Raw genomic sequence first — 24312 nt, forward strand, 5'->3', positions numbered from 1 at the left:
GCATAACCTAACAATATAAGAATACTTTGAATTACCTCTCAGCTTCTTGTTGATAATGCACATAACCTACCATCCACGCCGTCGTTGCACAACATAATACAAAAGTAGTTTTCGCAGCAAGTGACATAATATCCTTCTTACTATTTTTTTTAATATACCTGTACACTTTTACATCTATAAGCGATTATATCGAAAGTATATTTTTGTTCACATGCGAGAATACGATATATCGAATGTACGTAAGGAGTTATCTATTTCGATTCTCGAAAGTACGAACGGTAATTTTGTGAAAGTGCATAGTGCAAATTCTCCGTGAAAAATTGTGGTAATCAAGGATAACTTCGAAGCCGGATGCTGTAAAATGTAAGTAGGACGTTCTTTCGATATATTTTTTATTATTTTGTTATAATATTTGTTTTATAAGTTGTTATCGTTACATAAACGATGAAATAGGTTTCGTTGTTTCTGAAATTGTATAATTTCGCCATTTTAACATATCGAAATAAATTTCAAAGATAGGAAACATTAAAACTTCCCTTTCGATTAATATCAATTGAAAGTAGAACGATTATTATGTTTTTTTTTATGAAATATATAAAAAGATAATTTAATTTAAAGATTTATTATCGACAGGAAAGTCGATTGCTAGACAGGTACCTAATCTTGCCGCGAGAGATCACATCCAGTACGTCGTACGTTTCGAAACGATAAAATATTTATACTTATATATAAAACTTATTGTTACAATAATTAATGATACGAAAGAAAGATGCAACGCAAACGGCTATATTAACAACAAGTGCTATAAATAATTCTTATCGATCCGTAACTTAATATTTATAAATTTTTATTCAAATTCCATCAAATCATCTAATTATACTTCTTCATAGAAAAGTCTTTTTAAACAAGAAAGTTATATACTATAATTATATAGTTAAAGTTATAGCTATAATATCCATAATAGTATTTCAAAATGTTTCACACATACATAATGTACAACAAATTCTCTATGGTATGTATTTAAATATTATCAGGAATCTCTGTATTTCAAATGCCTATAAATTATAATACCCAAAACTATATCTGCCGTTTAGTTCAGATACTCGAATTTATCCAGAAAAAGTTATCAATACTATAAATTTCCATCAGAAATGGTTTAAGATCTGTACGAGAGTACATATATTCCATCTTTCTTGGTACATACTCTTGTTACTTGAGAAGGGACGATAATCCTCTCGTGACCACGCAACCATATGAAACGTAATTGGGACCGGAAGGAATCTGATGATGCGGAAGGGTGGAGACGACGACGTAACCGAGATATAGGGTCCGTTCTTATCTACAGAATACAGGCCACGTTTCTCTACCTCTCGGCATTCCACATCTCGTAAGTTATATCACGAGTTCGGAAACACCGTAGGACACTGTATGATGAATCGACCTCGTTGCCCTTTTGTCCGCCCTTCAGATAAATTCCTTATGTCCCTTACACTTTGCTATTTGCATATTCGAAAATTGAATTATGCATCATTCTTGACGACGCAATTCTTTGAGAGTATTGATCATTGGTTATTGCTGCAGGATAGCACCTCTTTGATTCTTTTGGATCTGACATACTTTTCTATGGTTTTAAAGAATAATTTATATAAAAATAATTTGCAGAACAGAAATCCTAAACGCTGTTATAGCTGTTTTAGGTTAACGTTGAATTAGGGTTGAAGCTAGTGTTGTTAGATGTTTTTGTTAGTGTGTTTAGATGTTTAGGGCTCTCAGCCACTTACACATAAAACGCAAAGCTCAAAATATTCGCTTAATTTCAATTTCAACTTCACTATCAACTCCTATATTCGAATACCAGCAAACTGAAATTTATAACCATTACAAAAATGCCGAATCACGAAACGAATATCAATTATTGAATATTGTATTATATCACACATAGAGATGTTATCAATGTTACTTCTCTCTCTCTCTCTCTCTCTCCCCCTCTCTCTCTCTTTCTTTCTCGTGTCCAAATTTTAAATACGAAACAAGATTTAAAAAAGAAGAGGTCGCCCAGGTGCAGCTAGCGTTCGTAGACTTCCTAAGAAGTTCTTCACCTTAGGAAGGGACACGTGAGAGAACGGTTTAGGATATAATTATCGAATTCCGTTGGATGGCTGCTGGACACAGGGGCCCCGTGTATCCTTAGTGTGAACTTTACTGAACTTATATAATGCATGCGTAAGGAGAATGGACCACCCATGTAGAGAGGTCTCTCTCGACGCGGCCTCGAGTACCCTTAGGAGTCGCGCGCGGACCAAGTACTCCATCGGACCGAGTAGTCGCTTGGACAGCATACCGGGTAGAATATGACACCAGGTATGAGAACCAGCTTTTTCTAGCAGTCGAATAATATGCATCGTGCATGCTCGATGGATCCAGTGACGATTCGGTTTCCGAATGCCGGGTTTCAAGTCTTTTTTGCTTTGGAATACTTAAACATACAGTTGAATATAATGAATTTGATGAATGATGATTTTGACTGATTGAAATTCGCAGATAATTGCACTTTTCCTTAGTCTTCTTATCCGCTTTGATCGAAGGCTCGTTTTATGTAACATTGGAATTTATTGCAATTTAAATTCATTTGCAAGGAAATGGCAGTTGAAGTTTTCGTTCTTTAGATTCTAAACTATCGAATTAGCCAAGTGCAATGAATTTGACGATGATTCTGGCCGCTTGGAATCTCTGGTAATTCTGCAATTTTCAAATAGCAGTGTCCGAAGCTTAGACTTCCTTTCAAAATGGATCAGACTAGTCCGTTGGTTTATATTTCTGGATACACGAGATTTTAGTTTCAATTGAAAAGGATGAAAATTATTGTCAATTCATCTTACGCTACAGAGTGCTATCAAATTAAAAACTAAACTAATTGAGTGTTACCAATTAATCTTCGTTATTGGATAAGATTTGCAAAAGTTGAGACTAAAGTCTACAAAGTAGAAATTTTATTGTAAGAATGCATGAATCAACAGGCATTTCAAGCGTCGACCTAAACAAGATACTCAAAGTGGCTAGAAACGAAGCAACCGGAACCTTGGTATTTTTATATTTAAATCAAATGAAAGAATTCTCAGCTAAATCGAAGAGTATCATTGGTTAGAAAAATCAAAACGTTCATTTGGTAGTTGGACGTTTATTTTATACGTCCGGGACACATAGTATATCGGATAAATCCGTAGAAAGCGCAGCGGAATGACGAGTCGTGATGCTGTTCCTTCGTGAAGAGCAGTAGAGGCCGAAGATTTCAGGTCAGTCCGTCTCGAGAGCATAATGCATCACAGTACGGGAAAGAGTTGTGTAAACGAACTTTCATGAACTTCCGAAAGTAGTCGCTTTTTTTCTCCTCCCTCCTTTCGCCCCCTCCTGCTATACTCCTTTTGCTGTTGATGTTTTCGCTAAGCATTTCTGCACTCTTACCACGGTAGGTTCTGTCTGACCCGAACATATTTTCAAAATTCTTCTCGTTCTTTAAGTCCGTCTGTTATCCTTCGTTCGTCAACTTTAATTCTTCGATGGCTTATGATCGAGCTTCGTTGAAATTAGCATCGAATTCTTCGTAGTACTATTAGAAACAAATTTCTATTAGGTCGTCCGAAAAGTTTCTTTCGTTTTATAAGGAAATAATGGATGTACAATATTTTTCGTTTTATATTATTCTATCGAATTACGTATGATCCATTTTGTTCTATCAAAATAATGATCACAACGTTCGACAGATTAGGTTTCAAAAGACGGGTCTGTAAAAGAAAGACACTTTTCGGACAACCTAATACAATCTCCAAATTTGGTTCTTTGTAAACAGATTAAAAGTATCTATCTGTATGAAAATATTTTTCCGTCGCCAATTATATAATTTTGTAATTATTTTCTGCTACTGGCGTCCGGATAGTCTCGTCGATGTTAGGATCTTGGTAATGAGAATAATAAAGAACGACGATCCTGTTGAAAGTCACGTCGTTGTGATTCGAGCGTGTGTCGATAATAAAAACAGGACTGGAAATTCTTCAAATTTCGTTTTTCGTAAACAGATTAAAAGTATCTATCTGTATGAAAATATTTTTCTGTCGTCAATTATATAATTTTGTAATTATTTTCTGCTACTGGCGTCCGGACGATCTCGTCAGTGTTAGGCTGTTGGTAGTGAGAATAATAAAGGACAACGATCCCGTTGAAAGTCACGTCGTTATTACACGGTGTGCAGATTCGAGCGTGTGTCGATAAATAAAAATAGGACTGGAGATTCTTTAAACCGAGGCTGTGTGTGGTCCGCAAGAGGTGTTAATCGAGAGACTCGCTACTGTCTTGCTTCTAACCGGCCCTTCAATTAGTATACATCTTCCACCTTCTCTACACATGGTACAGGAACTCTCGTGGCCCGGCCGAATTCACTAACTTCTCTGTCTCGAATGAAAGAAAATAAAAAGACGAGAAAGAAGAAGCTGCTGTTCTTGGAATCGCGTCGTTCCTTCACAATTTCAATCGATTTTCTCCGTGGAAAGTGGTCAGCGTCGAACACTTTGATAGAAAGAATCGAATGTATAGAATAGAATTACATGTTCGTGGTGGAACTTTTATGTTCTTTGGATTTCGCTTCAAGTTGCTAAGTATTTTAAATGTAACAATAATAATTCGATAGTGTTACACTGACATAAAACGTAACGTTAGATTTCGTTCGAATTCACCGAGGCTCAAAAGTAAATAGAAACAAAAGTAATAATTTGGTAACGTTGAGTGGCCAGTGTGAAACTGGATTTTATTTCAAGTCGAAAAAAACTGAGTATTTTAAAGATAAAAATAATTTTTGGATAGGATAGAATTTTTACGGGATCGTGAAAAGAGCGTTCGAATCGTCGAAATGAATTCCCTTTCTCGATATATTTGACAAATTTCCTGTTCGATATGTGTTCGAGTATTGATTTCATAAATAGCGTCACTGTGCAAGGATTTTTATATTTGTCTGCCTTTTTTTTTCTTCTTTTTTTTCGTATTTAGGTGTCATCCAGAGTCGCATTCCAACAGCAACTTTGACATGAATATTCGATGAGCAATTTAAGTGAACACCGTTGACAATTGGCACTCATTGAACAAGTTGTACGCAGAAACGCGCGTACGTCGCTCATAAATATTAATTTACTGTCTTCCAGTCGATGCTCGTCGTGTGGCCGGAGACACGAGCTCGATCTTCTGCGTTTCGAAATTTTTCTCGGTAGAAAAGGTTTGAAAGAGTTGGCGGAAAAGATCAAAGAATTAGACAAAATAATCCACAATTGCCTTGTGCTTGTTTCATTCCATTAGAAATGGATTATTAAACGGAGCCGATACAGCGTCGATTATTAAAGACGGTTATTCGCGTACATTGAGAAGCTGAAAGAATTGAAGATACGTATTTTTCGTATCTAAGATACAACCGATCGCGTTGTACTCTAAATCGACTATTCCGGCTTCTACGTTATTTTATCACATTGTTGGCAAACGGTACTTGAAAAAATCTGAAAAATCGATTCATCGATAACAACGATATTACGATTGGAATGAAAAAGTCGACAAATAAAGGAAAGTCGTGAAAATGTCGTTGGACGAAACCTCGTACACGCACGCAACACACGCACAAAACCACCGAGCCCGATCGTAGAGGCGAACCTCTACGAAACACCGCGCCACTGAAACCGCTAAATTACCCAAATCTAACCCTTTCGCCGCCGAAACAATCGCTGTTTGATCCAGCTGCAACCGATCATCCCCTGGCAACTGAAAAGCCTCGAAAAGATCAGTGGAAAGAGCGTGCTCGAGTTGGTCTATCAACACGAATCCATGAGTCACAAAAGTCAGTCGCGGGCTAATATTTGACGGGGGTGTGCGGCTTTCCAAAGAAATTCCGAGGTGCAAAGCGAATCCAACGCAAACCGTTTGAATGAACTTGCCTTTTTGTTATACTTTACCACCTGTCGCGTGTGTGCGCAAGAGGGGCGGCGGCGCGAAGACGGGGATGCAAGAGAGAACGAACGCGAGAGACAGAGAACGACTGGAACGAGCAGAGGAAAGAGGGAAGAGGAGGAGGAGGAGGAGGAGGAGGTGGAGGAGGAGGCAGGGGGGAGGGAAGAAAGAAAGAAAGAAAGAGACACACGGAAAGCTGAGGGCTGGGTGAAAGGGTGAAGGAGGGGGCGAAAGAGAATGGGTAGAGGGTGAACGGAGGAACATGTGGTTCTATTTGTAAAAACAAAGTTTGCGCGGGACAAACACGGGCAGACAGTGGCGGGCCTAGTCGGCTTCCAGGTAAAAGCGCAACAAAGACTCGATTGCGTTCCGTTTCACTCGCTCTGATTCCTTTTTGCCTACGGTTCACGGTTGTCGTTCGTCCCGGACCCCGTGTATCCAACCCCCTTGTCCAAGTATGACGGCTGTTGACCGATCTTTGCGGTTCCAACGAGTCTTCTTTAATTAACCCTTCGATCTTGGAGCTGTTTCGCGATAGAAATGTCATGACGTACGAATTGTATGACGGTCGCGTGACACAGTTACGACGAGTCTATTTTTATCGATCAGCTGACTTTTCTGTCATTCGATGGTTGAAAAATAGTACTTAGAGATGCGAGTGTTTCGAAGATAAATGGCAAATAGACGAGGGATTTTTGCGTATTTATGGGAAATTTAAAAGCGCGTGATATAGAAACATACAGAGTCACTCGATAAGTACTATGTAAGATAGCTCGTTTTATCTATTGGTTTTATCGAACAACCTTTCAAATAAATTTCAAGGGATTGTTCGAATTGACGCAATTTTATTTTCTAATGTCTTATATTCTTCTGCGTGTTAAGATGATCTTGAGTTTTTTAAATAGTGTCGTATTAGGTTGTCGGAAAAGTTTTTTTCTTTTTATAAGGAAATAATAGACGCGCGATGTTTTTTCTTTTATAATAGTTTATTGGATTATGCACGAACATAATAATAGAAATAGAAGGAACTGGATCATACCTAATTCAATAAAATAATATAAAACAGAAATTGTTGTTCATCTAATATCACCTTATGAAACGAAAGAAACCTTTCCGACAACCTAATATATTGTCTATACCATTAGTGGATTCAGCTAGACATTCCATGCAGCAAAATATTAGCCTATTTATACCAAAGAAACATTAGTTTGCCCGATATCCTAACTTCGATTTGCCAAAGTTAATATATGACAGACGAGGAAAGACGCTTGTGTTGGCGTTATCTCAAGGGGGCGACAAAAGCATATCCCTAAAGCATATCCCATTTCGTTTAATCCCAAAATCAAATGAAAAATATTTGTTGACGTAGAAGTGGCCAAGGATGTGTTGAATTTTAAAATTGCTCTTCTATAAAAGACGAGAAATCTGACTTATTGCGTTCTTCACCCGTGACCTTCCTACGTACAGTATTGCACCTACTGTGGGCTTTTATGGTGAATGTTTTATGACATTGATGGTAGATATGTTGATTGCAAACCGGGGGTTATTCTCGACTGGTGATGTTTGGAATTTATCGAAGTATTAAATTTTACGAATAAATAAAAGGTTAAAATATTTGCGAAATTTTTTATATTTTTATTGTGCTACGGTAAAAGGGTAAAATACTAAATGCATCATAAGTCGCTTAATTATTTAATACATATATTTAATATAAATATATGTGCATAGATTGCTTTCGGTTTATTTTATGGATTATTTTAGCCATCCATTTTTATAAATTCAGTATGTATAAAAGATATATTATACATATTTTTTAACAAGGTTGTTGTAAACTGTTCAATGTACGTGTATGCATGTTAAAATATTATCGTGTCGAAATAAACGACAACTTTCTAGCCTTATGGACGAAATGTACAAAATTCAACCAAATTGGTGTATTAAAAAATGGGTTAAAAAATTGAGTGAACTGTGCGATCTATCAAGAATAAGGGGTGATTAGTTACTTTTGGCTTAAAAAGGGTCCATCTTTTTTTATAATTTAATCTATTTTATTATTTTTTTATTCTATTGGTTTAAATTGGATTAGATGATGTATTTTAAAGATGAATATCGATAAATTTATTAATATCGCATTTGACACATTCGCGAAGTTAACGAAAGTATCGATTTATCGTTCTATATTCGCAGAAAGGCTAAATAAATAAGAAAAGAAATTCGTTTAAATTGCGATTACCTAATAATGTTCCCTTGAATGAACGCAGCGAAGTTTCCTAACGGATTAGGGCTGCCAGTACAAAGATGACTAAGGAACAACGTTGTTTGATGTGGACGTGTTGTCGAATGGCTCGTCAACAGCGGTGCAACGCGCCAGCTTTGTTGGTTTATATTCTAGGAGCAATAGTTTAAGGAAAATATTTGTCAACAGTTCGCTGATTGTTAGCTTAAACACTGAATATTCGACAGTGTTTATGATTGGCTAAGAATAGTTCAGAATTTCCGGTTAAAGATACCTTTTGCGATCGTTAAATGCATATTAATGCCTCCTATATATGTACGTGTAACTTGTACGTACGTTAATGCGTGTCTCACACGTCCTGTTCTTCGTCTTCCTACATGAGCTTTGTATTACGATCTAGCAAAGCAAATTTTTCAGGCTTCTTCTCCCTATTCGTTCAACGTCGCTCTTAATCAGTGAAACCTCCTCTCTCTTTAAGTTTCTCTTGATAAATTTCGTTTCTCCACTGACTTCAGGAAAAAAAGATTCTTAATACCGTAATTTTCGGGAGATACTTGGATTTTGACAAATTTATAAAATCTCGAAGAACCGAAATTTATAAAAGAACCGACAAATTTATAAAATCCGAATGTAGACATCCGATCCGGAAGAGTAACGGAATTTGAACGAATTCTCGTTCGTCAACTTCTCAAACCACAACTTCTTCCATCCTCGAAATCATCGAAGAACACAGCGGCTCCTACGAACCTAGGCTACCTGTTCAAGGACAGACAGGTTCATAGGCCGTTTTGACGCGAGGACGAGAAAACGGAAGAGAAAAGAACGTGAACGAGAAGGGGTGCAGGCACGGAGGATGCGAACGTGGAGATGGTGGTGGTGGCGGTTGACGGTGGTCGACGGTGGTTGACGGTGGTGGTGTATGCCGCGACAAATATTTACCTGTCAACACAGAGAGGCTCGCACTACCATCCCGTTCCATCCCTTCGCCGCAAACGACATGCATATCCAAGCGAACGTTTGATGGCTGGACTGGAGAGTTAGGGAGGAAGGGAGCAGAGGAGAGAGATGGGACGTCGCGAACGGAGCCAAACGAATCATAAAAGAGGCCGATTGAGAGACAAAGCGGAATAGAGAGGAGAGGCAATGACACGCGATAAGAACCGAGAACTTGATTTTCACGCGAGTTTCGGCTTTACCATCGGTGGAACGCGAGTTTTCGGCCGATTATATGGTGTTTCAGGAAAGGCTTTAAAGAAGGTACGCAACCACGAAGACCTATCCTGGAGGGTACATCTAACATTTTCTTTCGCCTACGAGCATTGAAGGCGAAGGATGAAGATTTTTGTGGAGAACTTTAAGCTGCGCCTTTACTCTGTGTTCATCCCTTTCTATCACATAAAGTTTGAAAATGTTGCGGCGGTACAACATTATCCGATTGCGTATCCTTATTCGCCTTATTAAACAGCGGTAATTGTAGCTAGAACGTAGAAAGTAAAAAATTTGTGTGCGGACTTGAACAAAAATATCTACGATAGATCTAGTCTAAGAAGAATATTTATTAAGAGCTAATAATAAATTAATAAGACAATAATAATGTAAAGATCTTAGTCGGACGTTAAATCAAATCAAAGGACTAATCGCATCTATCAAAGAATCGATTCTATTGTACATTCTGTTGTCGGGTGGAATCAAAAATTTATTTCACTTTTATCAGCAAAGAAATGTTAAAACTTTCTAAAATTAGTCGATCTCCTGACCAGTTGGAAATGTTAGGAACTTGTGGAAATCGATTTAACTTGGCGATCATGGGTCACGCGAGAGGTTCAATTTTATTTCCAACTTAAATTCGAAGTTCTCGAATTCGGTTGCAAGAAACTCGTGCAAAATTTGCAATTACAAGTTTTCCGGTTACGTGGATCCGGCAGTTTATTCAAAAATATTTCACAAGTGTATGTAAAAGCACAGCAGTTACCGAGTTAACAGGGAGTTGGTGTTCTACGCTCTTTGTTCAACGAAAGACAGGCCAATGTTGTAGATTAATTTGGACAAGCCACCGAAAATGTAACCGCGTTTACGTGCAAAGGGCTAATAAATTAAAAAGCTCGGTTCCTGGCTCTCTTCGCAGTAATTTTTGCCGTCGAGCATGTTATGTAATTTTAACGCACCAAAGACGAACAAAATTGGCAACTTAAAAGTCAATATCGTCTTCAAAACTTCTTCATATAGTACAGCTTTACAGTCGATATCATTCGACGTTACACTTTATTAACGACCAAATTAATTAAGAACCACGAACTAAAGATAAGCAGAAATTCTGCAAGAAACCTTGCTGTGCAACAAAATTAATTACATCTCCCTTTACACGCTCCATCCGATTATAAATCCCAGAATTTTCCAATGTTCCTTCCTGGACAGATGCAAGTTTTGCAAGAAACTTTGATCTACGGGCAATATTATAATCGAATACAATATTCGACCACAAATTCCAGAGTTTTCAAATTTTCAAGTATCCAAAATTGTTCGAATTCCAGATAAAATTATACCTTGCGTCTGAACTATAAAACAAACGAACAAATTTCTCCATCCCTTCCAAACTGTGAAACTTTCAAAATATCTTAAATCTCAATCCTCCCACAAACGCTTCGTCAAATCCGCGCTACAATCCTCAACATGCCTCGTATCCTTTATAAAAATATGAAAACATTCCACGAATCGATATAATCGAACGAATATCCCTCCCTGCACATCGTCGTTCATGAAACCACCCTGTAACCGTGCGATGCTTGCTTAAAGGCCGCTTTCAGCCGGCTGTTAAGCGAACGGAGCCTAATCGAACAATTTTTCCGGCGAATTTCGAGTTTGTTGCGGATCGTGGGTACACAGAAGCAAAGCGGATCGCGGCCGAGATTCGGTTGCTCGAGAGCGATGCAAAAGGGGGTGGCAAGGGGATGGAGGAAACACGGTGGAGGAAACGATGGCCACCTACGATCCCTCGCTCGTTCGTTCATTCACTTATTCACTCTCCTCCCGTTTCTATTCTCTCCTCTCTGTGTGCTTTTAATTTACCGGGCGGCAGGCAAATGTTTGCGCCACTCCCCCTCGATCGTACGACCATCTCTTTCTCTCTTTCCACCGTATTCCATCGCCGCCTCCTCCTCCTCCTCCGCTGCCGCCTCTTCGTCGATTTTCCTCCACCTTTTGCCTCCTACGCCGTTTCCTGTTCGCCCTGTCTCGCTTTCTCCGCGATCGTTCTCGTGTACAGCCCCTTGGCGAGCCACCCTCCGCTCGCTCCTCGAATATATTGACCGACTCTGACCATTCTGATGCTCGCGGGGGTGGTTCAACGTCGATGGTAATCTAGGTAATACGGCGAGGTCACTTATCGAGGAATCGCTCGCGGTGCCGCTTTGAAAAAAGCGCAAACCGATGGCGGGACGCGGCGAGGGGGTTGGTCAGAGGTTTCGTTCGGTTCGTGCATCCTCTTGTAGCTATGAATATACGTGTATCGTGTAGTGGACAGTCGAATTCGCGTGCTTTCCAAAGCGCTTTGGTTTTCGTCCGTTTTTTATCCACTTTTCCCTTTTTTTCGTTTCGTTCCCTCGTGGAGGGAACTTTGGCAGAGCTTTAGTTCAGGGGTGGGAATCGGTTGGTAGGGTAAATTGATAGGGTTTTCGACATAGGTGATGGTACTAGGAGAGTACATTTTTCAAAGAGGAAGGTTTTCTTTCTTTCTTTATTTTGTTTATCCCTTTTCTGTTTTAATTGGCAAGCTTTCTGAAAGTTCATTGGGGAACTTTTTACATTTTTTGAATAAGGAAACGAAATAGCTAATGCTATTAGAATAGTGGTTTCTCAAAAAGACGAGTTTTATCTCTTTTTTCATTTTCTTTGTTATCCTTCTTTGTCGAAAAGCTGTTTGCCAGTTAATTAGGTTTTTTGTACGTTTTAGAATGGTTGACGAAACAAACGATGTTATTAGAACGATATTTACTTCCTCGAAAGAGAAAAGTTCCAGTTCTTTCATTTTTGCCCTCCTATCCCTTTTGTTTTTTAATCGCAGAACTATCTCGTAATGATCGTTTATCGATTCGATCGTTTCGGAAGATCTTGCCAATCTTTTGGCAATAGAAACGCAGTAAAGCAGTAGTTGTGATTAATTTTTCCTTGCCTTTTTGTAATCGGCAATTTTGTAATTCGAATCGCACAGGTTCTATACGACAATGTTTATTGCGGTTCTTTAAGGGCAGCAAGCGGCCGATCGGCGCGCCACTTAATGTATTTGAAGAGCACCGCATAAAGGTAGATTTGCAGAAGTTAGGCGAAATTTTATTGGGCCGGTAGCCGAGGAATAATATTGACAGGGGAGACGTAGAAACGAAATTGAGTCAACATCGGGTAATGGGAGAGTAATGCAATCTTGGGAATAAGAAAAAAAAATGAGACTGTGTATTACAGTGGAGTGGGGGTTATATAGATTATAAAATCGATTGCGAGTCAATAAATGGAATCCCGTAGGCGAAACGAAATTACTAATTTGATAACGGGATGAGAAATATATTAACATATTACCTGCAACGCTCTGTTTCTTCGTTAGAAGAAGTTCTTTCGTTCTTAATGTAATATCGGGTGTTTTATATCCTGCTGTTCTTCTTTCTGCAAGTTCAGACATTGCCCTTTTTGAGATTCGTTTCTTGTAACAGTCGTGACACAGATAAATCATCGCTTACTGCTAAAACTGCAAATTGGAAAGTTGCACAAAATTTCCAATTTTAACGCGAACATTGAGATCCTAATAAACAAAGTGTAACAATCGTCAGAAACAAATTCAAGCGATTGTCGAGTATTCGTAAAAGCCGGAACACGATGCTTATTTCCGAACATCCAATTCTTACCAGCCACTTTCCTCCAACAACCCCCTCGAGCTTCCCCTGTCGACTACCAAGCATACCGACCAACTACCGCCCTCCGGCGAGCTTACTTTCTTGTCCAATCTAAATTCCAATAATCGTCCACCTTTGGCCGGGAAGCCGTGTTTCGGCGCGCGATAAAACGACGATGGCCGTCGGAACGGAAGGGTATCGGCGCGCGGCGGATTTCGGTTAAGGCGCGTGTGCGCGCGTTTCACTTGTGGCTTTTAATAAATGGTATAAAAACGAGATCAAATATTTAACCGGGAAATATTTGAGCGAGTGCCTATTATTACAGGGTAGTCGCGTAGCATAGATATCTGGCCGCAACCCCATGGTGCCCCGCGCCATTCCGTTTATGCCTGGCAAATATACCTAGTTGTTCGTTAGATATATGTAGGAAAGAGAACAGAGGAGATACAGGGTATCTGTGTGTCGATTTAAAGCGACACCAGCAGAGTGCCTCTCCACTTCTCGCCCGCTCCCTGTTTTATTTCCTTTCTTTCTCTCTTTCCCCTCTCTTTTTTAATTTAAACATCCTTGCTCGATCGCTTGCCCGCTCACGTCCAAGTGTTCTGGCTAATTATCGCGATTCTCGGATATTACATTGAATAATATATGGAAAACTTCGAACTGTCTTCGACGTTTCCTCAGCATGTTCCCTGAAAAATTTGTTGCAAATGTAGGCTATGAGATTTCGAGGATTTGTTCTGGAATTTTTATTCGTTCGTTAATTGCATGGAAATGCGTACTTGTATATTAGGATAGTTGGTAAATAGTCTTTCTTGAGTGATTAGATTCTCCTTCGTTGTCTTTTAGCATCGATAGAGAAGGAGGAGAAGTTGATTATTATGCTAGATGAATATATTGTATTAGGTTTTCCGGAAAGTGTCTTTCTTTCGCAAACGTGTTTTTTACAACAATGCACCTTCATACAAACGTGAAAGCAAGTGTGTGAAATGTCGCGGTGTTCATCTTAACAAAACAAAATGGATCGTACGTAATTCGACAAAATAATATAAAACAAAAAAAGGTTGTGCGTCTATTATTTTCTCATAAAACGAAAGAAACTTTTCGGACAACCTAATACTAGTAGAGATAGGAATGTACCTTCTTACGATCTATGATGGTATCTTTGTGTAGGATAAAAATAAAATTGATTTTATAAAAATTGTCTACGATATTATAGAATGATTCCATTGACTGCGATGACTATTTCATTGGATTTCATCGAATCCCACTATCCAAAATTCATAATTTCCGAAAGCAAAACCTTTTACTTTTACAAAATTACTTTTGGTAGATTTTTAGACGCATCCTATTTGTCTTTAACGCGTTCATTAATTATTCGTGGACAACGGTCGTTACACGTGGTCGGACGATCTTCGTGTTCCTCGCGTCGTGCTGTTTCCGGTCACGTGGCGACGCACTACAAAACGAGAGGGTCAAACGAGTGGCCAGCGTTTATCGAAGGTAGCCGCGTGCGGAAGACGCGTAATTACACGACACCTTACGTTCTACCGTACACTATTTGCATCAAATTTTCTTCCAACGCGCAAACATGTCCCTGGCCGATAATTACAGCCCATAGATGGACTGTTTATTCGATTGTGCGTGAGGTCCGCGATGGAATCCTTTCACTTTCCCACGAAATGGACGACGTGTTCGTCGCCTCCACTTCGTTCGATAAATTCGAACAATAAGCAAAAACGGTAGATGTTCTTAGACTTAGAACAACACGTCTAAATCATTGATCTCTCGATGTAGCAATAAAAAATGAATCAAATGAACCAAAACAGATATAATTTTTAGATCTGATTGCGAAAAATAGTTAATTTTCCTTACATTTATTTAAATAAAATTCGATGTTTCTCGACAATTCCTAAAGATGAAGCAACCAAGAGTACGTGGGAGTTATCAATTCGTCGTCAGATCCACGTAGGCTGCCATGGTTTCCCGAAACTCGACTAGGGCCACGCCATAAAGGCGCGTTATTCGTGGTGAGCGCGTCAGTGTGTAAATCACGTCTCTGAAAGTCGGGTTTATTAGCGACGAGGCGACGACCGGCGATGTTTGCCTGGCAATAGAACAGGCCGGAAAGAAGAGAGGATCACGGAGATCCTCGAGATCCTCTGTCGAAACGCTCGTGCGTATCGCCCTCCAATAACTGTCGCTTTTGTGTGCACGCCGAAATTATGTTCCAATAAAGGTTTTACGGTGCCGGGTAATACATTGTGTCTCGTTAATTGCACCCGATACCGAGCAACATAGTGGTGATGGTCTTCGAGCCAAAGATGCTCCTTCTTATCGTTCAATTTCAATAATTCCATCCACTTCTTAAAGAACAATGAAACTTATTTATACGTAATATACCTAGATGCTGATTAAAAATTTGTTATTATTTGTTATTATTGTCGTTCTAGTATTTTGCGCTTATCTTATAAACGCGTGAACGTATTTGAGGATATATCAATTGCGGAATTAAGTTTTTTTCATATAATCGTTCTAATGGAATTGAACAATTTCTGCAACAGGAATTAAAAGACAGATGTGCATTAGTACACCGAAACAGGATAATTTCTCCTATCGTATACATATAATGGAACGGATTAACGTTACTTCATCCTGATCGAGATATCGTGGAGGATTTTTTGTTTCAACTGCAACCATCTTATAGCCCATTGTGCCCGGATTTCTATTTACTCGAAGAGAATCGCTATTTCTACGATATCCTGTGTACCGGCAAATATTTTTCTGTCAACATTAGCGCTCAAGAGAGCTCCCCGTTGTCATCGAGCGATATCTAAAGCTATTTCGATGTCCTTAAGACTTTCAATTTCCTTCAAGTACCTTCTTCCATCAAAAAGGAGAAAAAGAAAATAATAATAATAATAAAATAGGACAAGAATTTTCGATTAAATGTTCCTGCATGTTCCTGATTTATGTCAGCCCACCGCTGGGTTTCTTATGTTAAGAATATCATTACATCTCTTTCAAGTCATAAAAACGTATCGTGCTAATTACAACTCGCTATTGTGTAACTTTCACCAGTACGATCAATCGAAAGATAAATTGTGCCAATCGCCGAATCGTTTAAAGGAAAAAGTACAAAGTAGAAATGGAAAGGTGGGGGATACTAATTCCACGTATCGCCACGAGGCGGAATTACTTTTTGACGAATTTAATTTCAAGCTTAATTAATCGTGACGACCGGACGGGCAGCGCGCGCACGGGGATCCCAAAGACGCTCCAATTAACTTTAAATTCCCGGCTTGCCTCGTAATTTCTCCGCCGTGTGGCTCGACACAACCCCACTCCTCTTCCGAACCCCTTCCCATCGCTTCTCGGATGGACGAACGTAGAAAACAGAGACTCTTGAAAAACCCTGGAAAATTCTGCGATACTCCGTTCGAGGGGGAAAAACCAGCTCTGCGAGGAAGAAAGAAAGAGCCAGAGAATAAGGAACGAGAAGCGGAAGGAGAAGGAGGAAGCGACGGAAGATCCGGTCTTTGAACTTCGTCTAGCGGAAGGCGGATGATTGTACGCTGTCTTTGAAGCTGGTTAAACTCTCTCTCTCTCTCTTTCTCTCTCTCGAGAAGGGCGAGACAGAGGAGGACAGAGAAACGAAGGATGGAACGAGAAAGGGGTGGAAAGGGCCGCGAGTGAACGAACAGTAAAGCCACCCTTTGAGACGAACCGGTTAGAAGATGAATTCGAACGCTGGCTGAGAGAGGGTTCCAAGGGGCAGAGAGGGTGGTTACAAACACGGAGATGGTAAAAGTTTATTAATTAGCTAGAATTAAGCGTGGCCAAGGCTGGCGTTCCAGCCCGAAGTTCCTCGCAGGAAGTGGAAACTGAGGGAAGAAAACGGAAGGAGGAGGTGCGCAACTTTTATCCTGTTGGTTCTCGTTGTCCTGCCATCGTGGCGATTCGCATCCCCTTCGACCGGCTAATCGACCATTCCATCGTAATTCGCCGTTATTTTTAAGGTATAATTGAATATTGCAGTAATAGAAGGCAGAAGGGTGATAAGATGGTTGATTCTTTATTAACGCTGATTCGATTTGGTCGAGGGTGAAGGTTTCAGTGGTTTATCGGTTTAATTGCGGGGAATTCGAGGGGATGAATTTTATGTTGAGAATAGAAACACTTGAAAGGTGTTGGGGATGGTTTGTAAGCAAAATCATTTTTATAGTGAAAGCGCCTTTACAATAAAATAAATTAGGGGGAGATCGAGTGGTAAATAATATTTCGCAATAATTGACTTCACCGAGCATTAGTCTTTTATTTTCGTTTTAACTATTCGTAAAACACTTTGTTTAGGTGAAATTTCTAGTAACACAGAAAAACCAAGACTATCGTACAATAACAGATTTAAGCTCGTTGATAGAATCATGCTTCTCAAACGATTAAATTTTACTTTTATAAATTAAATTTTCATAGAGCGCATAGCTCTTCGATATATAATGTTAGTTAATATATGTAGGTGTGTCATCGCAATGACATACGATAAATTTAAAAAAATCCAATATGATTCACTGCTCGTCATTCTTAAGATCGACCAACAAGCTTCAAACTTTCCTTAAAACTAAAAATCCAAGAACAAGTTTATTTCCAAAACTGGCCACGTCCGCTGTCTCCATGTATTCCGTTCAACCCCCGTTTGACCGCATCCCCTGAACCCGTAAGTGCAGCGTAATTCGTCGTACCAAATAGGCGAGGCATGAGAATCGTTTGGTCGCACGGAGGCACTGCTTATTCATATTTAATTCGCTCGACTCGTCAGTTGTACGTCAAGGGGTAGTCGCGAGCGTGAATCGTAGGGGTTGGTTCAGCCAGCGGGCAAACGTGACCCATTATGCCGCGTTTCCGGCCGACTTGCTCTCATTGCCCGCTCATCATCGTCGATAATTCTCGTAAACTGCGCGTCCGGCCCCTCGTAATATTGTCCTACGCCGATATTTTAACGAGGTCGACCCATCAAGTCATAATTCCAGCCCAAGTGTCCGTGTTTATGATAGTAATTTTGTTAACGAAGTTGTGCAACGATGCTACCTAATGATTCTCTAACGTTTTGGAAAAGGTGTCGTTGAAGGGTAATTTGGTATGTTTGAAGCTATTAGTGGGTAGATTGCACAAGGGTTAGGATAGGGTGCTAAATATTAATTATGTAGACAGTTTGGTATGTTCGTGATGAAGGTGTTTAAATTGATAATTTTGAGTTGGCGTTTCGAATGGATGTCTGGAAATGGAAAATCCAAATGTTGAGCGATTATTAGGGCTCTTCAGCTTCTCTCACTCCGGAAAATCTCTACAGATGGCGCCAGCGAAGTCGCTTCATAGGCGCCGAATGATAGCATGATCAATACAAGATGTACAATTTCGAAAGTACCAGATTCTTCGTGAAACCTGACCGCATCTTTAAAGAAACTAATACCCGAATATTGCTTTCGGTACGGTACAGGCTACTCTTCAAATTTATCACTTTGTAAATTTCAGAAAATCTTCCTTAAGGATCAATCTAGTCACTCCAGAAGAACAACAAACACAATCGAGTCCCCTGTCCTCCAAATTCTAGATATCGTCAAACTTCTGTCGCAATCCTCGTTTTATAAAAAAAACCTCTCTCGCTACTCCATAGTATTCAACGCAAAAGTTCAGCTTCCTTTTCAACAACGGTCAGATCGTCGCTCGATCTTTCTGCAAACTTCAAGAGTCACAGCCAGACGCGGCCCAACCTCCGTCGCGATGTACGCAAACGGTGGTTTCGGCGTCACGGGGCAGTTAAGGTCGACTTAAATTCATAAAACGCGCACACGCGTCCCGGCGCGTTATTCTCTTTCTCGGAACGGCTTGATGCCGCGAGGGTGAATAACGGGGGCTGTAGTCCTCCTCGTCGTGGCGTTGTCGTCTTTTCCAAACAAGAATTTGCACTCTCTTCGTTACCATGGCCAGGCGTCTCTGCAAACTACAGTGAGCGGGTACGGTAAAGTAACGTGGAGTAACGCAACGTATATACACGAAGAGAGAGGTGGGCAAGGGGGGAGTGGATGGTTGGGTGGCGGGTGTATACACCCTGTTGGAGCCCCGGAGAGTCTCGACCAACCCCGGAAGAGGCCAGAGTCCCGCGCGATAGACGAAGACGGAAGGACGCGGGAGCAGAGGGAGCAGCGGAGTGAGAGAAAGGGAGAAAGAGAGAGATTTGCAGGCCCGTGGGTTTGTTTGACTTTACTTGCAGCTATGTAATTGAATATTATACCAGGCCGCCTCGTTGGAAGGGTTGAAAACTCTTACGAAAAGGGAAGGGCTCCGGGGCCGAGGATCCGAATGGTGGACGAGAGATAGCCCAGAAAAGCTTCAGGGGAAGGGGGATGCTTGATGGAGTGGTCCATAAGAGGAACCAGAAAATTAACTGAAAATCTCACGAAATCGCAAAGGACCTACCGTGCCGCCGTGGGGTATGTTTACCCTTTATTATACTCGCGCGCATCTACCCTTCTAACGCAGACCGCTTCTTCCACCCCCGCGTTTCGCGGGGAACGTCGAGCTTCTTTTGAGTCCCTCGAGCTGGCTTTTCCCTTCTACCGTTCAAAAATCTTATTGTAAATTTTGGATTTTACTTCTAGAGTTTAGATCCCTCTGTACGTTGTGGTCGTAGCAATGGAAGTCGATCCGCTGTTGTTTGATTTGATATTCTGTTCGGATAGAAAATTGTGTCGCGACGAGTCCTTCTGTAAAGCTTCTGATCCCCTAATATTGAAACTTTCCTTCGTTCGTCTATTATGCCGTTTGCACAAAATTCAGAAACCTTCGTTTCACGTAACGATTCAATTATCATCGCAAGCAAAGATCTCGAGTTTCGAGCTTCACAGAAATTCGTCACGAAGATCACATACCGAATATACTCGTTCACGCTTAGGCTCACGCTCTTCAATAACCGTCAACAAGTCCGAACCATCAGCCACACTTCTCCGGTATCCCTCGTCAAACCAAACTACCTAAATACGAGTACATACATCTGCTACTCTAAACTATCTCCTTAGTAGTTCCACGAAAATACTCAGTACCTCGTTCTCCATGAGTACAACTGGTTTACCAAAAGGCATCTTCAACCAGCTCTTCCCGGCTACCATACGTCCACGCTAAAAACAAAAATACTCCGGGAAGTACGTCTGGGAAGCATCGTAAGGAACAACAGGAACGAGACTCAGAACCGCGGATTCTACCCCTCGGGAGAGATGAAGCTCGAGAAAAAGAGAAAGCGAAAGAGAACGAAAGAAAGAGACAGTGGACGGCAGAGGAGAAGAGGGAGAGGGAGAAGAGAACATGCCGCAGGATGGTTGGTATACAGTAGCGCGTACAATCCGCTGGTCGATGGTGCGGCCCGTAACGCCCAGCTACTGCGCAACCAATGCGCGAGTCCACCATGTTTAATGCTGCGAATTCGCTCACCCTCCGAGGCGGCTCGCCCTCGTCCCTTCTAGCCTCTCGCCCGGCATGCTGGTACCGACCCTAACCTCCGTCTGCTCGTTCTCCTATCCCCTCCGTGTCCTGCCCTTTCTGCCCTTCCCTCTCCGAACCCGGTCATCCTTCTTCAGGCTTTGCCTCCTCTGCAACTTCCCTTCTCCTCGTTGCGGCTCTTCTTCAACAGCGAGCCGTGTACTCGCTCGCGTCCACATGACGGACAACAAATTCTCATGTACACGCGGCTGAAACCTCATCGGCTATACGACATCCCCTATTCTCTCTTTTGCCTAAGACGATTTTCCTCTGGATCGTTCATTTTTCAGCTGGTGTTTGGATCGCTGTTTGGGTTGCTTCGAACGCCTTCATCTTTTGGCTGCATTGTACTAATTCGACAGTCGAGTCGTCGATTAATCCGAAGCTTCGCTAATCGTGGAGTTATAAGTTAACGGATGCATACAACCGGGGACGAAGATAAGTGGACAAAGATATTCACTGGCAGTGAAAGCAGGCATCGATCAAATTTAATCGAACTCTCTCTCTCTCTCTCTCTCTCTCTCTCTCTCTCTCTCTCTCTCTCTCTCTCTCTCTCTCTCTCTCTCTCTCTCTCTCTCTCTCTCTCTCTCTCTCTCTCTCTCTCTATTCTCTGGTATTAGCGTCAGATACTTAAGTCTTCTTCATTACATAGTTGTAGATATCTTCTCGGGGACGTTTGACAGAAAACTTTAAAATCCTGCTATTCATCTTACATTACGATATTTTCTCATACATCTTCCACCTTGACTTCATTTCTTCGTCTTCGTCTCATCTCTTCGTTTCTTTGCTACAAATCCAATACCCTATTTTTAATGACACAAGTACAGTGCATCTTCGATGTATTTAACCTATATAATCCACTCGACGAACATGTCCCGCTACTAGAGCATCAAGATTCTTTTTCCACAAGAACATTGCTAACACCAAAAAAGAAGAAAGAGCGAACTGCCAGATGAGAAAGAGTCGCGCGGGCCATGGAACTGGATCCAGTCGCTGTTGTAACGCTGCATAATGATTACCGATGTATTTAGGTATGGCTAGGTCGGGCTATTGACAGAAGGTACGTTGATGGTGCCGCGTTTGTCGGTTCGCGAGGAGGGTTGGCAAGGAAGAGGGGTGGATGGACGCGCAGAGAGATAGGCACGGGCCGTGGGCGCGTGGGTGACAAAGGGGGTGGTCGAGTCAGGGGGTTGGTAACGGTGGATCGAGGCCGTAGGGTGGGCTAGTACGGAGAAGCACTAGTAACGAGTATTTGCAGGCCGGCTCGATGCATAGTTAATGATTTGTCAACCGAACCCCCTACTGGACCACGCCGAACCTGACTAGGCCATACATTATAACCAGCCAGATATACCGGGTGAGCCGCGGAAGCGCGTGACCTGTAGTGCACGCGCCACTTCCGCTTACAGCCAACCTGATCAAAGTGTCACGTTTGCTCTACCCTGTTTGCCACGGCTCTGCTCGTTTCCTATGAGCCAGGAACCATTTTCATCGAGATAAAAAGCGTTTCGATTCGTGATCGTTTGGGTATTCGTTGGACAGGCTGATGGTAGGTGTTGAGCGAAAGGAAGGTTGATTCGTTCGAGATCAAGGCGAGGAGATGGGATATCGATGTGACCGTGCAACATTCTAAGTGGTGGAAATTGGAAAGTGGGAATTTTGGAGCAGATCTGCTCTGTATCTCATTCCTAGAGCGATTAGGTATTTTAGAAAGACGGTTTGTTTGGGGTTAGGGGTGGAAATTATGTCGAGAAGTTTAGCGAGGCAAAGAGTGACTATAGGAGTTAATTTGTGCAGTTTTTTCTTTTTGCTTTAAAGAAGCTTTTAATTAAATTTGAGAAATTTTTGTTGGTTAAATTTGTTGAAGTAATTACTTCAAGAAAAGCTCTACATCTTTACTTTTGTATATCCGTGACCTGGAAACCGCTATTACGAAGAGAATAGAATTTAATGAAACAAAAAATTTGAGATAACGAGATTATTGTTATTGTCCACATTATTGTACTCTTGAATATAAATTATGTTTTGGGTTACGAGGTCTATAAACAAAAGAGCTATAAATAGATTTCTATTGCTGTTTCTTGTAGACTTCAGCTAGAGCTACAAGGTTAACTTTTTGGTAATGTCCTTTGCTATAGATTTATGAACGTGCTCAGTATCATAGCTTCTTCTATTGTATTGTAACACTATAAGAATGAGGATGTGGATTAGCATACACTATACACTGTACCTATACGTCTACCTTTATTTATTGCAATATATTTTTCTATTACAAATTCATCCACTCGTTATTCTATCAATCAACCTCAACAAAATGAAAGAGTTACGTTAGTTAAATACCGATGGGGTTGTAGAATATTCAATGTAATGATATGGAAATGGTAGGGTATCTACTTAATTTAGAATTTTGAAGCAAATTCAGTAGCTAAAATTTTGTATAATAATTTTGGCAAAAGAGTTAGTTTCGATTGAAATCGTTGATAATTTAACGAGGCAAAAATTGGTAATTGGAATTTATTTATACAGTTATCTGTATTGTATTGTTATGAGAAAACTTTCAATCAAATGTGAATGATGATTAAATTATGGAGTTATTAATAATAAGCCAGAGCCGAATAAAAATAATTTTCTGCGTAACGAGTTGAAAAACTGAACAAAGTTACCAATGAAAACATTAAAACTCATTTAATATTCCGTTAAATTGATATCGGAACGGACGTCCGCGATTCAACGCGATACGCACGCACGGCCGGATGTATAATTTTTATTTAAATATATTTCATTGCGCGCTACGTTTTGGAATTTTTGATGCGCTAAAGTGTAATATAAACAGCCGGTTTAATTATTTCAGTAATATGCAATTTAATTTTCGGATTGTACTGCTTACGCGTCTTGAAATATTTACTCTCGTGGTTGCAGCTCTATTTCGAATTCGCGTTAATCTGTAATTTTGCCCGAAATTCAATGTACGATTCTTTCTTTTCCCGTTGAAACGCGAATTGATATCTTTAGAGAAATAAATTTTATTTTTTACAAAATATCGTACAAATGGTTACGAATTATTGTTCCTAACGAAATTGATTACACTTCTTTCAGTGTTCTTCAAATTTTTCAAAGATTCGAATCTCAAGCGTTTGAACGTCAAATTCAAATTTTCTTGAATTCGAATTTTTCATTTTTTACATCAAACTTTGATTCCAAAATTAAAATTCTTTGGAATTCAATTTTTATTTGTCGATGTATTCGAGTATTCGACGCGGATTATCGACAAATCGGTAATCCTTTGTGGCAACGCATGATAATTTTCTGCGTGCAACCATACAACGAGCGCGCATAAGGGCAAACTAAATAGCCTTAACAACCGGTTAATGGTCGACCACATTATTGAAAAAGGACTTGCGGTTTCTTCTAAGGACAGCGACCACCCAGCCGTAATATTAGGGAGGGATTGTGGTTTATGACCATGCTTCGTTCACACGAAACGCCATAAAAAGCTTTTACGCATCCTCTCTACATTGTCCACAATGAAAACCCTTCATACTTTGCAAACAGAGCGTTAGGAACGTTTAAAGAAAAAAGGCACAGTAAAAAATTTTCTATTCTTCCGATTAGACCAATCTCTAGGCAAATATTACGCTAATACTTTCTCGTAATATTTACTTTTTTATAATTTGCAAATAAACGTAATTT

General features: G+C 40.4%; 1 long non-coding RNA gene across 1 annotated transcript in view; it reads left to right on the top strand.

Moving 5' to 3' along the window:
* Positions 1-137: 137 nt before the first annotated feature.
* LOC126920737 (uncharacterized) overlaps positions 138-24312 on the top strand; it is a 178107-nt gene continuing 153932 nt past the window's right edge. The window contains exon 1 of the long non-coding RNA XR_007712070.1: positions 138-363. This is a non-coding gene — a long non-coding RNA (uncharacterized LOC126920737). The remainder of the gene's footprint in view (positions 364-24312) is intronic.

The sequence above is a fragment of the Bombus affinis genome, chromosome 9 (genome assembly GCF_024516045.1).
Source record: "Bombus affinis isolate iyBomAffi1 chromosome 9, iyBomAffi1.2, whole genome shotgun sequence".
In the NCBI taxonomy this organism is placed as follows: domain Eukaryota; kingdom Metazoa; phylum Arthropoda; class Insecta; order Hymenoptera; family Apidae; genus Bombus; species Bombus affinis.